The sequence below is a fragment of the Cygnus olor genome, chromosome 7 (assembly GCF_009769625.2).
Source record: "Cygnus olor isolate bCygOlo1 chromosome 7, bCygOlo1.pri.v2, whole genome shotgun sequence".
Classification (NCBI taxonomy): Eukaryota; Metazoa; Chordata; class Aves; order Anseriformes; family Anatidae; genus Cygnus; species Cygnus olor.
The window spans coordinates 2122340-2139449 of NC_049175.1; the positions used below are offsets into that span (position 1 = coordinate 2122340).

A 17110-nucleotide genomic window follows, 5' to 3' on the forward strand; every position below is an offset into this window, starting at 1 on the left:
AAAAATAAAAACTCCTAAAAAAAAAAAAAATCTAGGAAACCCATATGTGCATAGAATAAAAAATGGAATGGAAGGAGATACCAAAGAAATTCCCAAATCATTATGCACCAGGTAACCATATGACCTGTGCACACTGCAAGGATAAGTAGTTCTGTGTTTTTGTTCTCTCAGGGATCCTATGGGTTACTTATGAATTCTTTAAATAGCCTTTCTTTGCTATACCCAGGAAGACATCTAGATGCCCTCTTTGTTTAAAAGTTACATTTCAACCTGTGTAGAAAATCATATGATGGTCTTATATGCATTTGATTTCTGGTGTCAAAGTATCATTTGCTGATCTTTCATTAAAAAAAAAAGTATATTTTTTTTCTTATTAGTTTCATTTAATACTGCAGCTTTGAGAAGGGTGATGAGTTCTGCCTTAGATGTCAGCAAAGAGAATTGTTACTTTACAGGGTCAGATTTTATTCTTCTGTTACACCATTGTAATCCTAACCGTAGGTTCTTCAGAAGTGCACACTGAGCTAAGTTAGGGCAAAATGCAGCTCTCAGTGACTGCCACTTGTGTGGTGTAATGTGCTCTGGTGTGTTAAGGTGAATATTTTTTATTTTCAAAAATATTTGCACAATATGATTATTGACTCTCCAGACCAGTAGTTAACAATTCTGGAAGCTACTACTCAGGCTGTGGTGAAAATAATTCTTACTTTCAAGAATTCTTTTACAGACACGTTCGGGTTTGTTGAAAATGTTTCTCACTAATTTATTAATGTATTTTTTCTTTTGACAGACAAAGGGAAAGGGAGGAAAGTCTCCTATTGAATTGTGCATTTTTTAATTTTGACAAATGGTGAATTTTCACAGTGGTTCCCAGGGAGTTGTGTTCAGTTACCACTCGCAGTAAGATGTAGTGCTCCCTCCCTGGGCGCCACTTTGCCTCCCTGATCCAACTAGGCCCTTGATTACTCACCTGTTTATGGGTGCAAAACGAAATACGTAATTGGGAAAAGAAATGTGATGTGATAATGGTTGCCATATTTCTTGAAACAGATATAAAGTATTACCTGGGTCTTTAACCAGCTTTCTCTTCATTGAAGTTTTTTTCTAAGTGTGATTATCAGGAGGTATAACAATGCCACAGGAACAAAATATACCTTATGTTTACACTATAACTGAATTATTCTTGCTAATTATAGTAAGTATTTTTAGTCATTGATATATGCAGCCACTAAAACACTGCATTTATCAGCTGAGTGGTTTTTTTCCTCCTTGGTTTTGATGTTGCCAGTGTATATTTAATCTCAATTTATTTCTACTAGTCATTGTTATATAAAACCTAATGCATGGAAACACAATATTTATCCCAGCAGCTGTTAAAAATCTGTGGATATGGATTAATGTCAGCTTTTAAATGTGTAGTGCTTTAGTTAATTCCATCCAAGGACAGATGATATCATCCACTAGGAAGGAATATATTAAAAGCTGTCAGCCAGAAGGTAGTAAAAGTAGGTGATATGTTATAAGGAGGACTAAAAGGTCATTCAAAGAAGAGATATTGCTAATAAGTCAATTAAAATTTTCAAGCTGACATTTTATAAATTTCTGTATAAGCCCTAAAATGTTTTCAAAGCTAGCAAAATTCACTTCCAAGCTTGGAAAACCAGGGGTCATGCAGAACCTCCACAATTCCTTCAGAAATGAGCAGAATAGGAGCTGACTTGTTCCGGTTAAGCCATCAAGCACTTCAGCCTTGTGAAGGCCAGCTGTTTGGCCAGGTTGGTGTTGTCTGGACTGGATTCATAAGAGTGCTATAAGCATTGTGCGTGTATCACATTGCAAATACACTTCAATAGGTGCCTTCTCCATTGTCCTGAAGTCCTTTCCAAGGCTCATCTACATTATGTGCAAGTGACTAATTCTGTATAGGTAGATAGGGATTGTGTACAAATATGCTTGCTTAGATTTCATTAGATGTGAGAGCAAATTATTTTAAATTTAATGTCCAACTAGTAGGCAGTCATTGTATAATGTGCATTGTGGAAATTTATTCTGGATGTGTTTCGATACTATCTAATTGTGGGGTGCAAAGGCTCAAGATTAAATGCAGGTGGAGGTGGGGACACAGTCTGTGTTGCAGAACTAAGCCCTCACTTTCAACTTGTGTTATTTTTCCCTCATTCTAGGCTTGATAAAAATAACTAAAACATGAAAAACGGGAGTCTCAGTCCCACTAAAGATATTGGTATGTCTGACTGTGTGCCTCAGTGGAAAAGGAAAGTGCTTGAGTACATTTCAATACCAGGCTTAATATTAAGAAAATTTGGCACTAAGCTTATTTACATTTTGTTTTCAAGGGCAAAGAAGGAAATATATTTAATGAATATATTTAATGAAAAAAAAGCAATTTCTTGTACTTAACGTTATTTAAATCCCAAGGAAGGTATATAGTAAATACCAAACAGACATTTTGATTTAGTATTTTGTTTATGGACGAGTTTAAAAAAAATAATAATCAAAACCCCATACTTTATAGCTTTTAGTATATAGAATAAAACATTTTTTCCATACTGTTGAAATAATTTCTGCACATTTGTTGCTGTGAACTCTGTAGCCATGTGGTGACTGAAGGGCACTGTATTTGCTTGAATTTGAACGTAGGGTCTAAACCATACAGAAAGTGTTCTGTCAGTTAGTGCCTTAGGCGTGGGATCTCAGAGTTACCAGCTGAAATGTAGCTGGCTGCTTTTGACAAGCTTTTTTTGTTTTGTTTTGTTTTAATGCACAAGTTCAAGTTTGTGAGGGGTGGAGTGAGAGGCAGTTTGGGATTTTCATTTACTTATTTGTTTTTAAATATATTTCTGATGTGATCGTTGAGAATCAAGATACTTTACTATTAGGATACATTTTTTCTCAGTTAATCTGAGACCTGGTCTATCAGCATCATTCTTGGTAGTGTGGAGATTCTTCTTATTGATTCTTTTTACTTATCAGTCAGGAAGGTATCAACGAAGTGTTTCAGTGATGAATGATCAGGCAGTAGTAGTCAGATTCCAGTTTCATGTGTGAAATAAATGTTTTTTTGTTTTGCAAACTTTGCCTGATAAGATTTTATTTTTTTGACCTTCATACAGAAGGTCTGTTGTCTTCGGATATTGTAATTTTTAAAAAATCTGTCTAGCTTATTAACAGAAGATACTTAGTATGGCTTTATATTTAAATCTGCATATTTATCTAGAAAAGGTGGGTGAAGCAATTTCACTCTAGATTCATACTATTAATTACCTAATTCAGTTTAGCAATGCAAAAAAGAAAGCGATTGAATCAAGCCTCCGGAAAATATGTGGAAGCTCTACTGCAAAGTCTTGAAAATGCATCATCCATTTTACTTTAAAAAACAAAAAAAAAAAAAAAAAAAAAAAAAACAAAACAAAAAAAAAAAAAAAAAAAACCAGGGGCATTGTTTAAGAATTTGATAATACACTTTGTAACACATACAATATATACTGTTATTTGAAAGATATGTTTGTGCCTGTGATTCTCTGCATGCACACTCTATGTGCATATCTATAACAAAAATATTATATCATGTCTGTATTCACTAATCTAACATGATTAGGTTGGCCCTGCTTGTTTCACTTGACAGGCAGGCAGTGACATCAATCAAAATTTCTGCCATTCATGTTGCTTTTCACTGTGCCAGTGAGAGTCCTGACAGGTTTCTTTCCAGTGGGATAGCAGTAATGTCAGGATTTTGGTTTTTGCAGTGTGGGAGGATATTCATCTATATGGATCATTTCTGTATATAAAATATCTTCACTTAAGCTTGTGTCTAAATGGCATAATATTGTACATTAACAAGAACACCTGAGTATCTCTTAATCTCAAATGTTTTATGTTCTAACCCAAGGGGTAATTTGTTTCAAGATTGGGCAAGTATTTTTTATATGTGACTAGAATGTGTCATGTTGAAAATCTTTTTGTTTTTCCAAATAGTATTTGGATTTTTTTTTGTCTGAAAAGGAATGAAATATTAAGAAAATAATATGTTGAAGTTTTGTTACTTTCCTGAAAAGTTGTGGTTTAAAACAAAAATTTTACTTTCCATTGTTCCCTATTTCGTATTCATTCTGAAATTACTGCAAAATAATAAATCTGCTATGATTATCAAATCCAAGGAAACCAAAACAAGAATTCATCTTTGTTAGGTATTCTGTTGTCTTGAAACCATTCCAGATACCCCAAATACTCCAGTGTGGAGCCTAGTTGTGCTCCGTATAGGTATGCAAATTTTCTTCTGTCCTTTCCTAGAGCTGCAAATTAGAGTAAACTTTCCATCTGCTGTGCTTGAAAGCATTTCTATAGAGCTGAAATTGTGCATCTTTCTTCTGAAAGATGTGCAGAATGCCAGGGAGAGAAATTCCCAGGAAATTCAGTGCATTGTACAAACAATTGACACGGCAGCCTGATGAAGGACAAAATAAGGAACCCAGATGGAGCTGTAGTTACACTGGTACAGTAAATCTGTGGCTTCAGCCTGCAGTTTCCATAGATCAGTTGCACAGTTGTGTTCCCTTACTTCTTGAGGTAGAAGCAAGGTGGGAGGAGGAAAAGGAAAGAAATTAAAACCTTGAGACAAAAATGTAGCTGAAGTCTCTGATTTCCTGTCAAATTCCTGTTTCCATTACGCAGCCTCTGCAGATTCTCAGCTTCTACAGCTAAGAGCCTGGCGTGGCTGAGAGATGGCTATGCTCCCAGACAGGTGGTCTTTCACGTGCATGTGACTGAAGTTTGGTTGTGAAAATGCTTTCTGCTTTTATATCATCTCCTTAGAGCCATGGACACTTTTCTAATTCTAGTCTCTTCTTCTATTTGTGCCTGTGTGGGGCAAAGACCTCAGAAGTTTGAGACTTCAGGGTGCATTCTGGCAAAATGCTAGTCGTTAGGTTTGAAAGTAGATAAAGGTGGCAGATTTTATAATTTGGTTTGTCACTGATTTGATTAATTTTATGTATCTCATACTCTTCCAATTCTTTTGAAACTCTATTCTTAGGCAATTATTGACAATTGATACTTCCAGTAGAAATACTAGTTTTTCTCTAGAGAAACTCCTAGTATGCTAAATGCAACTTTGGTTGCTAGAAAACATCTAACGTATTTTGCAAGGCTTTTAGAAGAGGTGGAAAAATATTTGTATAATTCATATAGTATATATTACTATTATATAGTATTATATCACCTCAGTTTATCTCAAAGAATTGAATTGCTTAACAGAGTTGTATCCAAAGTTAAACCATGGATGACAGATGGCACCAAGATATTTAATAGATATCTTCTGATGCGTATGAATGCATTGTGCCTTTAACAAGCATTTTGGTTCTGCAGATTAATGAGCTAAGAATTTTTTTTTTTTGGATGGTGCATTTGATAGATAGTTGCTTTACATTTGATTTTCTGTCCTATCTCACTTAATCCAAAATGCTACTTAGAAAAAGCATCTAGTCTTTATTGGTGGTTTTTAGAATTTTTGTATGCCCTACCCATGGGATGCATTTTTACACAGATTGAAGAAAGCTCAAGTAGAGTTTACTTCAGATACTTCATTTCTGGAGCTTGTGAATATAGTGAATGAACGTTGATAATGTTTCTGTTACCAAGAAATAACGTTAGGCTGTTGTAATGGGTACAGTAATGTCAGTAATGGGTACAATGCTGTAACTGAAATATCTCCTTTTTAAGTGCCAAATCCATCCTGTGCAGTACTAAAGGCTGAGGGAGGTGCCAAATGGGACTTCTCTCAGCCATGTAAAAGGTGAATGAGGCACTCCAGAATGGGATCCTAAACAGCTGGAAAAGTGAAGAGGACATGGTTGTATGGCTACCCTGTATTTGATCTAATCAAAATAATGTTCTGCAGGTGCATATATCCTAAATGAAACTTTGTAATTTAATCCAAACCTGTCCACATGTGTTCTTTCCTTAAAAAAACGAAACAAACAAAAACAACAAAAGAAAAACACAGCTAAACTCTCTCTCTATTTCATGGGTAGGATACTTTTTTCTTTTCAGCTAAGATTTATGAGGTGCCACTAAAAAAGTTTACATATTATTTGTGTTAAAATAGCATATGTTTGTCATAGTTTGCTTTGTTGTTTCCTTTGTGGTATTTGGTTTAAAAGTACCATATAAATCTGTTTCCTATCTGAACTGTGTAAGTGGAAACCCCAACTGAAGATGTGAATTGACACATGAAAATAGCAAGTTTCTCATCAAGCAGAGTGATTTGCCCAAATTTAAACATGAAATCAATAATATAATAGTACCTAATGGTCTGTATTTCTGGCCGCCTACATCAATCAGTAATTGTGTTCCAAATAGTGTACCATTTCTGTAAATCAGTGCAGGTCTTAGTTGTCGACATAGTGATGACATCTAGACATAACATAAGAAAAAAAAAATCAGTCTCAGCACAAACCAGTTGAATCCTCCTTAAATCAAGCAAAATTTCGGATGAATTAAGTGATGAAAACAACTGTTGTTTTCCTGGGAATCATTCGTAAAAGCTGTCTCCAGAGCTGGTTCGCCTAATCTGCTGTGTTACTGTTTTGCATGTTTTGATACATTGAGTCATTCCAATTCTTACAATGATGGAAAGATTATTTTTTATAGAAGAAGCAAACTTAATTGTAGCAGCATTTAAGTGTGCTCTAAGTGTTGTAATGAATTCTGATTCATACATTGGTTATGTAATGGTCTTGCAAAACTACTGTAAAATGCCCCCTTTCACCACACAAACACAAAAAATATATATATATTTATTGTTTCTTATTTTTTTTATTTTCCTTTTTTCCCCGTAATAGAATCATAAATAAGGTTGACTACTCTGGATTCTATTACTATGTAAAAGCTATTTTAAAACATCTAACCATCTGCTTAATGGCTGGTAATATGTTTCTAATGGTCACTCTTGATAAGATACTTTCAATTTGCTACGGTAATAGTAATCAAACAGCCAAGTGCATTCTACAGCGATGTGACTGAGATTGTTCACCAGTTTCCTATCAGCAAAGGGTTGTTATGGTCTTTCAGAGAAAAAGAACAGCAGCTTGGGAAGTTTTCTGTTTAAACAGCATCTTTTCCTGTGTGAGACATACGGATCTGAAATGTGAACTTTTCAGATGGTTTTCAATTTTTTTTCAGTATTTATGGGTCCAGGTGTTGTGGTTTCTGTGGTTGTAACAGGTCAGTTTAATTAATAATTGTCCTTTTTTCCTGGATGATATATAATGAATTGCTGTCATCTAGGGCCTTGCATTCTTTTGTGTGATCCTGGCAGCTGGTGACGGCTCTGCAAATTATGAGTTTCTTGGCTTAAAACAGACTAAATTGCAGACAAAACAAGCTATCAGCTGAGTAAATACTGCACCTCTGTTTGGCTTCAGTGAGAAGAAGGAGATTAGCATGAGTACTTAGTGTTCATAATTACTAGTAAGAGGCAAATAGTAGGCTCAGGCTGACTGGAGATTGTTCCATTATATCCAATTAACACCCACTTGATTATTGTTAATTACTTGTGTTGGATGACAGAGGAGTAAAGATGTCATACTTCAAACATACAAATACCATCTGGGTCATCAATATGCTGACACTGATAATATTGTGCTCTAGTCTCAAATGCTGCTAGGTATTTTCTCTGCACAATTTTTAGACTTGACTGTATTTATTACTTCTAAAAATTTTCCTTAAATACTCTGCTTAAATAAAGATTTTTTTCTAAACAAACAAAAAACAACCAAGCAAACAAAAAAGCTATATATTTTTAAGTTTCTGGATTAAAAAAAAAATAATAATAATCTCTGAACACAAGACTACTTTTGAGAACAATTTTTTGCAAAGTCTTTATTATGAGGTACCTGAGTGAAGCTGAGACTCACATATTCATGGTGGATGTGGGTAGAACATAACGTGTTTGTTCTTGCAGTGTCAGAGTTGGGATTTTCAAGTTTGATATGTTAGGATACACAACTTCTTTAAATTTACTCAGAGATTCCAACATGAAAAGTTCAAATACAGTGATGTATATAAATATTATGGTTGCTTTTCTTGGATACTGGTAATGCATTGTGATAAATGACTGAAACTAATACCACAAAAAGGTGAGTTCCCCAAGCACAATGAGTTAATGAAGACCTTTCTCATTTTACATTGTAATATATATTTAAACAGTAAAGGAACAGGCATTAGAAAGTCTATTGAAATAAGGAATTCCTAAGTATATTTAAAGATTTAAACAGGGAATTGAATATCTTGACTAGTCATTTGGAATCTATAATGTTCAAATAGTCTCCTTTTAAAGGGCATTCACAGCATTAAAAATCACCTTCCAAATACTGTAAATATATATATTTTATAATGAACAGATATCAGTGAAATGAAATATTGTCATAGGATAATAGGTTCTGGCTGATGAATGCTGAAGCAGAGCCAAAATGCTCAGTTTTAAGGTATGAGACATTGATCCCGTGACAATCTTTTATTACAATTTACTTTTATTTCTATTATGCCACCTGGCTGATGTGGATACCATCGCTTTGTCTGAATGGGATACTTAGAATCAGCATGTAGAAATCTGTACCTATCTAGGAGTTTCTTATTAAATTGCGCTGCTACTCAGAGCATCACAAAAACAACGGTTGTCAGACTCACTTCCTACTTTTGCAAAATAATTTATTCTGCTGAAGATGAAGAAATATGTTATCAATGTTGGGTCTGAAGTGATGGAGAATGATTCAGCATACCTCCAATACGCAGCATTTAAATATGCTATCCAGTCTTGTAATGTAGCAGAAGTAGATAGGACAGCACATTTCTGTATTTGTTCTTCCGTAGCAGTGCTGTACTAACCTTTGTGATCTTTCTTTTGTGTTTTTTTTTTTTCTTTTTTGGTTTAGTTTTTTGTAATATGTCAGTGACAGTCATTCCTTTAAGTATACAATAGTTGAATAGTTGGACACATCTCACTGCTAGGCTTTCCTTACTGTAAACTGTGTGACTCAAAAGTCTTTAGTGGCCCTTGGTTTTCTCTTGTGTTTACGCAGTGCCCAACAGAGGCTGTTCCTGACTCTTGGTTGTACTGGTGTCTAAGATGGCTTATATGTGATAATTTGATTGCTCATTTCAGAGCTTGGGTAGAAACAAACCATGTTGATCTATATTCCTGAGTAGGAATTGGCTGAATTTACAGACAAGAAATGTAATGTCAAAACCTCCCAAAATTCACAGTTTCTAACAGTACAAAGCGTGATGAATTAGGTAGTCCATCCTGTTATTTTGAGGTATTCTTTAAGGGAGTGCTTAGGAAGTTTTACTTGATTTAACTTAGATGTAAGTAATATTCGCAATTCAAAGCAATGGTTTAGAACTTGACTGAATGTCCTTTTTGTGAAGTAATTATTCTGATTTCCTTACTAAATGTTATTTTATGCGCTATGTTTAATAGCCTCTTTTTCTTTGGTATGGTAGAATAGTGATAGTGTCTTCCATCACTCAGGGACAGAATAGTCTCTGATACATTCACAGCTTATCATTCAGGCGTTAGAGAAATTTTTTTGTTCTGCACTTGTTCACAACTAATATATTAGAACAAACTATGTGCAGACTTTGAAACTAGATTTTTATTTTTTATTTTTATTTTTTATTTTTTGCTTTACTGTCTTCTACATGCCTTATTTAGGTAGCAGGATGCACCATGTTCTTGTGTCTCTTTGGATGATGATGTGTACGTTGGCTGTACAGGGATATCATGAATGTGGTGAATAACTAAAGTCATTCCTGTGTATATGATTATCGTTGCAGGCCAATATAGGATATTTTGCACATTAAAGGATGTTTCAGAACCCTGACGTGATCAATATAACTAGAAAGTCGTGTTCCTCCCCCTCCCCCCAAGCTTTAACTACTCATTTATTTTTTATATTATAAATAGTTTTCAAATGCTTAGCAATTCTGTTTTTGTTTATTTGCATTCCTTTACATACCACACTGAAGAGGCACATAACTTCATATAGTTGTCTTAGAAACATCCACATAGTGATTTGGAGCTTCCTGAGCCTGGCTACAAGAGCAAACTTCCTGACACTTGAAGCTTTACTGGCAGCATCTTACCTGTGTATGGTGCATGTACCAGTTGGGGGAGCCACTGCCAGAGGCAGACTTATTTGTTCAAGCTCTGTTTCTACACCGATGTGGCCAAAGGCTGAGGATGGAGAGCAAATTAATGATTGTAAGAACTGTGAGCAGAGAAGAAGCTTTATCTCTATTGGAAAATCCCTTGTCCCACCATTAGAGACAGAAACTGAAAAAGTTCTCTTTGCCTCTGTGTTCAAAGATCAGGAAAACGCTGTGTGAGTCTTACGTTGTAAGTAGAACATCTCGAATGCAGCTCTGAAGTACCAAAATAATACTTGTTTTATGTTGAGTAAAAATATTAATACTTTAATATGAATAATATGAAAAGTTTTTATTCGTATGCATTCAGTACCACATGCATTACTCAGTTTATTTTGAGCAATGGCTATATTAGGGTTTACTCATTTGAGGGAAGACGACACAAGTGTAACATTGTCACATCCTTCATCATTATTACTTCTTCCTTAAATGATATGATTTGTGACAAATGTGAACGTTAATTACAGTTAACAAAGCAATATAACATGAAGTGTTCATATTTTAAAAAGCGTCCAATCAGTGAGATTACATCTTATACCAAGCTTTAAGTCAAAGTTCAGAAGTCAGAAATCAAATACCATCAGTTATCAAATTATGTTAATGGTTCTAATGAAAGCTTCTGGTATTTTGCTCAACACTGTGTTCACTGTGTTGCTATTATGGTAACTAATAGGACAAGAAAACCCAATGGCCATGAAAAAATTAAAACTGACTGCTAGAGTTTTTCTTTTTTTTTTTGAATTTGACAATCTGTTTAGTCACCCAGAGTTTTCATGTGGTACGCTCAGCTTTTCCATCAAGCCTCAGAAGTGCAGACTATATAGTTTAATCATTTTAGCACTCTATGCTATCTCCTCCTCAAAAAACACTTTGACATAGTAAATTTGTTGCAAACTGACAAAGCAAAGAAAATTAAAGGCTGGTTTTTTTCACATATTTTTGTTTACATGACTTTCTGCAGCATTTACTAGATACTTTAGGCTGGAATCTGTATATTGTTTACAGCACTGAATGATTAATCATAACTTCTATTAAAGCAATTTTACTTGGTAATTAGACCATTAATGAATTATAACTGAGGAGAACCAGTACAGGTAGCTTGCATGGATGTGATTGGAAGTCTTCTCACTAAGCTCAATGAAATCCAAGTTTGAATCAAAGAATGCCAAACTTAAAACTTTTCTTTTTAATACAAAATGGATCAGCACAAAATTGGTGCATTTTGAAGACAGTGTTTAAAGAGCAGATGTTCAATGTATTTCAGTATTCTTTCATTTTAAGTTATTGCTAACAGAAATTATTTGGGACATCAGACCTTTGTTTATTGTCCATGAAATATAATTTGGGGCATACACAAAATCCTATGTCTAGTTAATTTAGTGCTAGGGAGTGTAGTGCTGTTTTGAGGTGTTGAGCAGACATTTCCAAATATCACTGTCATTGTGCTGTGGTACCACTTAAAGCTGTCAAAAAAAACATGGAAAGATACCCATTTTTGACATCACTTACATCCAACGTTTGTAGTTCATGCTGAAATTTTGTCTTGGAAACAGTTGAGAAAATGCCTACATCTTGACTAGTGGTGTTCAGTTGTAGGCAATGCCTATAGAAGAAGCTAAAAAAGAATTGAAATTTTTATTTTCAAAACTGTTTCTGTAGATTCCTTGTTGCTGTGTTAAACAAGAAGAAGGTGTGAGTATCGCAACAAATTTGAAAAATGGAGTAAATTGTAACTGCAGTAGTGATGTTCAAAATTTCTGTACAGATGGGAGCTCTAGCCAATACAGCTTGACCCATGGGAAAGATCATAGACCAATTAATTCTTTGTCCAAGATCTAGGCTCTCCCTTTTAGGGCAGCTCTTTTCATTAGGTACTTCAACTGGTTTTTAATGTATAGAAGATGCAAAGTGATGACCAATTATCAACAAATAAATGGTGCTAAAATTGAAGAGAAAATGGTATTTGATCTACTGAGAGGGAAAGCTATGTAAAAAAGATCACCAGAGTAACTTAGGAAGGACAATTGTTTTTACTCTTTCTACACAGTAGCACAGCCAGTTGTACTTAGCATGGTGATTACATGTGTAAATCAAGTATGGCTAGTGTCAGTGTTTGTGATTTGAAATTGTTGATTGGCAGATTTGTTTGCTGTACATTAATTGAAGGGTTGAATGCTGCAGTAGAGAAATTCAAATAACTTTGTATTAGTTCCATATTAATATGGATCACTGTTAGCTGAAAGCTTCCAGTTTCCTAAGAGATTTGAAGGATTAATTTTATTAAAATAAGATTCCTTTTTAAAATTTTTTTGATAGCTTTGATGGATTGAGTCTTAATTTCTTTGACTAAGTAACTCTTGAAATTGCAAGGCCTAGATTGCAGGGATTTCCTTCTACCTGAAGAAGTTTCTCTGCATCTTGTGTAAAACCTCTGGATAACGTTGATGGAGTTGCACTTAGTGAATACAGAAAACAACCCTTTGCTCACCCCCTTCATATTTAAGTATTGTGAAAGGACAGCGTGCTCTTTTGACACCTCTCGCTCTCCTCCAGGATTACATCATTTTTAATTAGAAGGGATGCAATAAATATTTTTAAAACAAGGGCAGGAGGAGTCCATTGGCAAAAAGAAGAGAAAAGGAGACAAAGTATATTTTCTTTGTCTAATATCAGGAGTGAGTAAATTATCTTTGACGTATTTTATTTCTGTAGACAGACACAGGTGATTTTGAGATTAGAAATGGGAATCTCTTAATTTTGATTTTGGACGCTGAAATATGCATGACCCCTGAAGAAGTGATCAGTATAGAAAACCTATACAGAAACCTTTTTGTGTTTGTGGTGTAGAGGTTTAAGGTTTTGATCCCTCTTTCTGATGATAATCTGACTATGAATTTACTTTTTGCAATCAAGAATGCTATTCTTGTAGTGGCTGATCAGTACAGATGGTCAAAGGTGCAGTAATTAACAAGAGCCTTAAAGTTGATGCATAAAGTTTGCCGTACATGAAATAAGGGGAACAAAGATGAGGAAGAGAAGAAAAAAGTAACACCTTCTCCTTTCAAAACGTGATAAAAATGGTAGCTGAAGACACTAATGATGAAGTGTGCTGCTTTATTGTTAAATACCGTCCCTGAAGCCTCAGCTGAACTTTCTGAAATTCTGTGTCAAAACAAACATGAGGGCAGTTCTGATGCACACACTTTGATGCCAAGGGTGCAACACCCTGAATTTTGGTATGAACACAGTGTAAGCAAAGCTGTGTTCATAATCTTTGTTGATTATGTTAGTTTTTGGGGGCGGTTTGTCTCCTAAAATCCATTGCAAAACTTCAGTCAAAAACTGTAAAGGAATCTTCAGGTTCATTACATATTTTGTTTGTTTGTTTCTCAAGTATTTAATAAATGTAGGGAGATATGTGTCTATCTGAGTACAAAAATATACCAAATTTATTTTATCCACTGTTTGAGTAAACAGCTACTGATAAATAATACTTTCACATTTTCGTTGTGTTTTATTTCTGCCACACCAGGGGCTCAAAAAATGAATGTGTCAGTAAAGGATTTGACAGTGTGTTACGACAGTCATCAATCCAGCAAGCCCTGTAGCCATAAATAAGCTTCATACAGTGCCACACTAAAGAGGACAGTTTTTCTTCTGCAGGACATTGAAAATGTCACGGCAAGGGAATTGTTTGTCCCTGTCGCCACGACAACGCCACCAGCACTTATCATTAACTTTCACACCAAGATTTTAATCAGCGGTCTTTGTGGCATAAGACTGAGTCAACATCAGCCCAAATATTCGAAGCCGTTATTCTAATTATGACGAGAAGCTATAGATTGATGAGCTTAGTTTTCTGCAAGGACTGGTGGCAGTTAATTCCTGTGACCTGTGTGCCTCCAGTAGTCTCTTTTCGAGATGGAGTCTTGAAAGTTCGATTATTAGTGACAGGTTGTAAGTGAGAAGAAGCTTATCTCTCCAGAGAGTGTTGATAACTTGAGACAAGGTTTAACTAGGAAGTAGTGAGACAGTAGTAGATGGCAAAAAAAAAAAAAAAAAAAAAAAAAAAGGCGCCTTCTCTATCTCTGGCAAGCACACTGTAATGAGAAAATACAGACAGCCACAATTTCACATGTTGTAAATTCTGGTAGCCTTCAGTTGTAAATTCTGGTGGAGCCTGTTTCACTCAGCTATCTGATAATGTGTGAAAATATTTGTCCTGCTGCTTCTCCTGCATGAACACACCGTGCTTTTCAGCAAAAACATTAAACATTCAGAGTCTTGGTATATGCAGTTCCATCAGGTTTATAAGTCCCTGAAAAATGAGAAGAAATATGACGTTTTGTTATTTAAAAAAAAAAAAAAAAGGTACTTACTGCATCATTTTCATGTGTATTGAGACTGCCCAAACCAGTATTATCATTGCTGTTAATATTATTTATGTGCAAACAGTGTGCTCAGAGCTGTACCAGTCAAACAAGAGAACATGTCCTTGCTCTGAGGGGCTTGTAATCTAAGTAGACAGACAATGCAAAATGCACTAGGAAAATCCAGAGGAGAATTATGTCCAAGTTTATTTCATTTATTTGTTCTTGGTGATGGGTAGGCAATGTTATTTTTGCTGACTAGAATCTGTGTTTGTGGAAGGAGTGATGTCAGAAAGGTGAGGGCTCAACACGTAGATCATATGGGAACAAAAGTGTACACATGGTTTGCAGAAGGATTTATTAGTGGAGGGAAAAAATTGTCAGGTGAGTTGAGCATCAGTACTCTTCTTTCCATGAGAATAAATGGGGAGACAGAGGCAGAGAGCCACTGAAGATCAGACAGGTAGTGGTAGAGTCACAATCATATCTCAATATTTAGGCAACTCTAACCAGGGATGGATACTACTTTACTGATAATTGCATTTTGTCTCTGATTTCTGTTAGGTATTAAGTAACTTAGGTAAATTACTATTTCTGCGAGATGCCTGACACCCTGCTTTTTTCTGTTATTTACTTTGCATTTATCAAATCATTTTTGGGAAATGAATGTACAGGAATGAAATTCTGCCAAGCTGTGTGAGAGAGTTTTTCTTTCAAGTGGTCTGGAGACACTTTATTTCTAGGACCTCTAGATCTCTCTCTGTCAATAAGGCCATTGCAGGTAGGTTGATTCTTAAATGTATTCCAAAAATCATGAGCATAGCCAGGTAGTATAGTGCCCAGGATAACAGGCTGAACAGTGAAGAAAAAATAGAGTAGACGTTTATAGGTGGCTTGAGGAAAAAGCAAGGACAGCAAGAAGCACTCAGATATATTCACCATAGTTAAACGTAGTAATGGAAATTGTCTGTTGTCTCCCTGATTCTGGCACTCATTAAATCAGAGATGTTACTCCTAAGTGCTGAGTGCTGTAAATATGAAAGCTGGTGATTCTGCTTGCTGTGGGAATTAGTAAACTGTTTCAACTGAATTTTGGAAGCTGTTTCCTACTGGAGAAGGGTTTCAGTTTCTTTTACCTTTTTTTTTTTCTTATTTTTTCCCCTCAGTTATTTCATTGCTATGGTTAGGAAGCTAATGGAAAAAGACACTGGTACTCACCAGTATGCGCAGTCTCATGCCTTGAAGGTTCAGCAAATTGCACCACAAAGACTGTTCTTTTGAATAAGGATTTTGAAATATCCATCTGCTTTTGAAAAATAAATAGTGTTAGCAAACCAAATGACGTCAGCTTTTAAAATTTTGAGTACAGAGTACAGAATACTTTCTCTAATCTGCTGTTTTTGTCTGTCTTGAGCTTTCAATGCCACTGCTGTATGAAAGCATTGAAGTTTTCGTCCTGGCCAGATAGAAAATTGCAGTGGGAGTAGGACAGTGTGGGTGCCGTCAGGGGCTTGCCTCTGCGAGGGTGGTGCCTGGCTGCTCCTGCTGGCCTAACTGCTGGGGAAGGTGAGGTACTTTGAAGGGAGGCATGTTTTCACCTAGTGTGGTAGAACCTCCTTCAGCAAACATACCATCATGCTATGCTGACCATGTCTATACCACAGGTTTCAATGGCGTGGCTGTCATATTTTCTTTTCTCCCACTCTTCCATCTCAGCTGTGTTAACAAAACTTTGCAAGTGCTTACAGTGAATGCAGCTTCTTGTGTGTCTGTACTTCAAATTCACTGCTGAAAGACCCAGTTTTCTCAGTGGCTCATTTTTTTTTTTTTTTCGTTTAGAGATGGGTAGAAACTGAATTAATATTATGGTGAAACAAATGGAAAAATTAAATGGGGCAAGTGAATATTAGGAGGTGGGGAGGAGATCCCTTTCCTGAGGCTACCAGTATGTATTGGAAATAAGTACAAGGAGATGAGCATAAATGAACGAATACATAATTAAGGTTAAACTAGATAACAAGATACCCTTTTGTCAAGAAGCAGTAGTTTGTATGGTGACAGCTCTAGCCCACAACGACAGTAAGATCAAAAAACTGTAAGTCTGATTGGCCATAGCAACTTTGAATTTTGGAAAAATTATTGCCTCTTTTGCATTAACCCAATCCTGATTTACAGTGACCATGTAGACATTGCTACAGCCTGGTTTTCTTCTAGCTGCATGTGCTATTCAAGGGATGAGTTTGAAATTCGATGTTGTGCAAATGCAGTGGGTTTCTATACTGCTGTAAGTTTTTTGGCCCCCGATTTTAATCTATTGAAAGTTGTTGTAACCAGTGGAGCTATTCAGCAGTGTTTTGTTTTTTTTTTTTAAATGCCTGTCTGTCCTTGTTAATTAGAAGTGTACATATTGGGAAATTAACTATGAAATACTAAAAATGATAAATTATTTCTTATTTGAAAGTATAAATTAAAGGTTTAGTGTATATAAAATTTGTCATGTTTAATTGCAAGTTCAA

The 17110-nt window shown here is 35.4% G+C and overlaps 1 protein-coding gene across 5 annotated transcripts in view; it reads left to right on the forward strand.

Annotated features, from left to right (window-relative positions):
- Nucleotides 1–17110, forward strand: part of LRMDA (leucine rich melanocyte differentiation associated) — a 691516-nt gene that overhangs the window by 279365 nt on the left and 395041 nt on the right. The window lies entirely within an intron of this gene.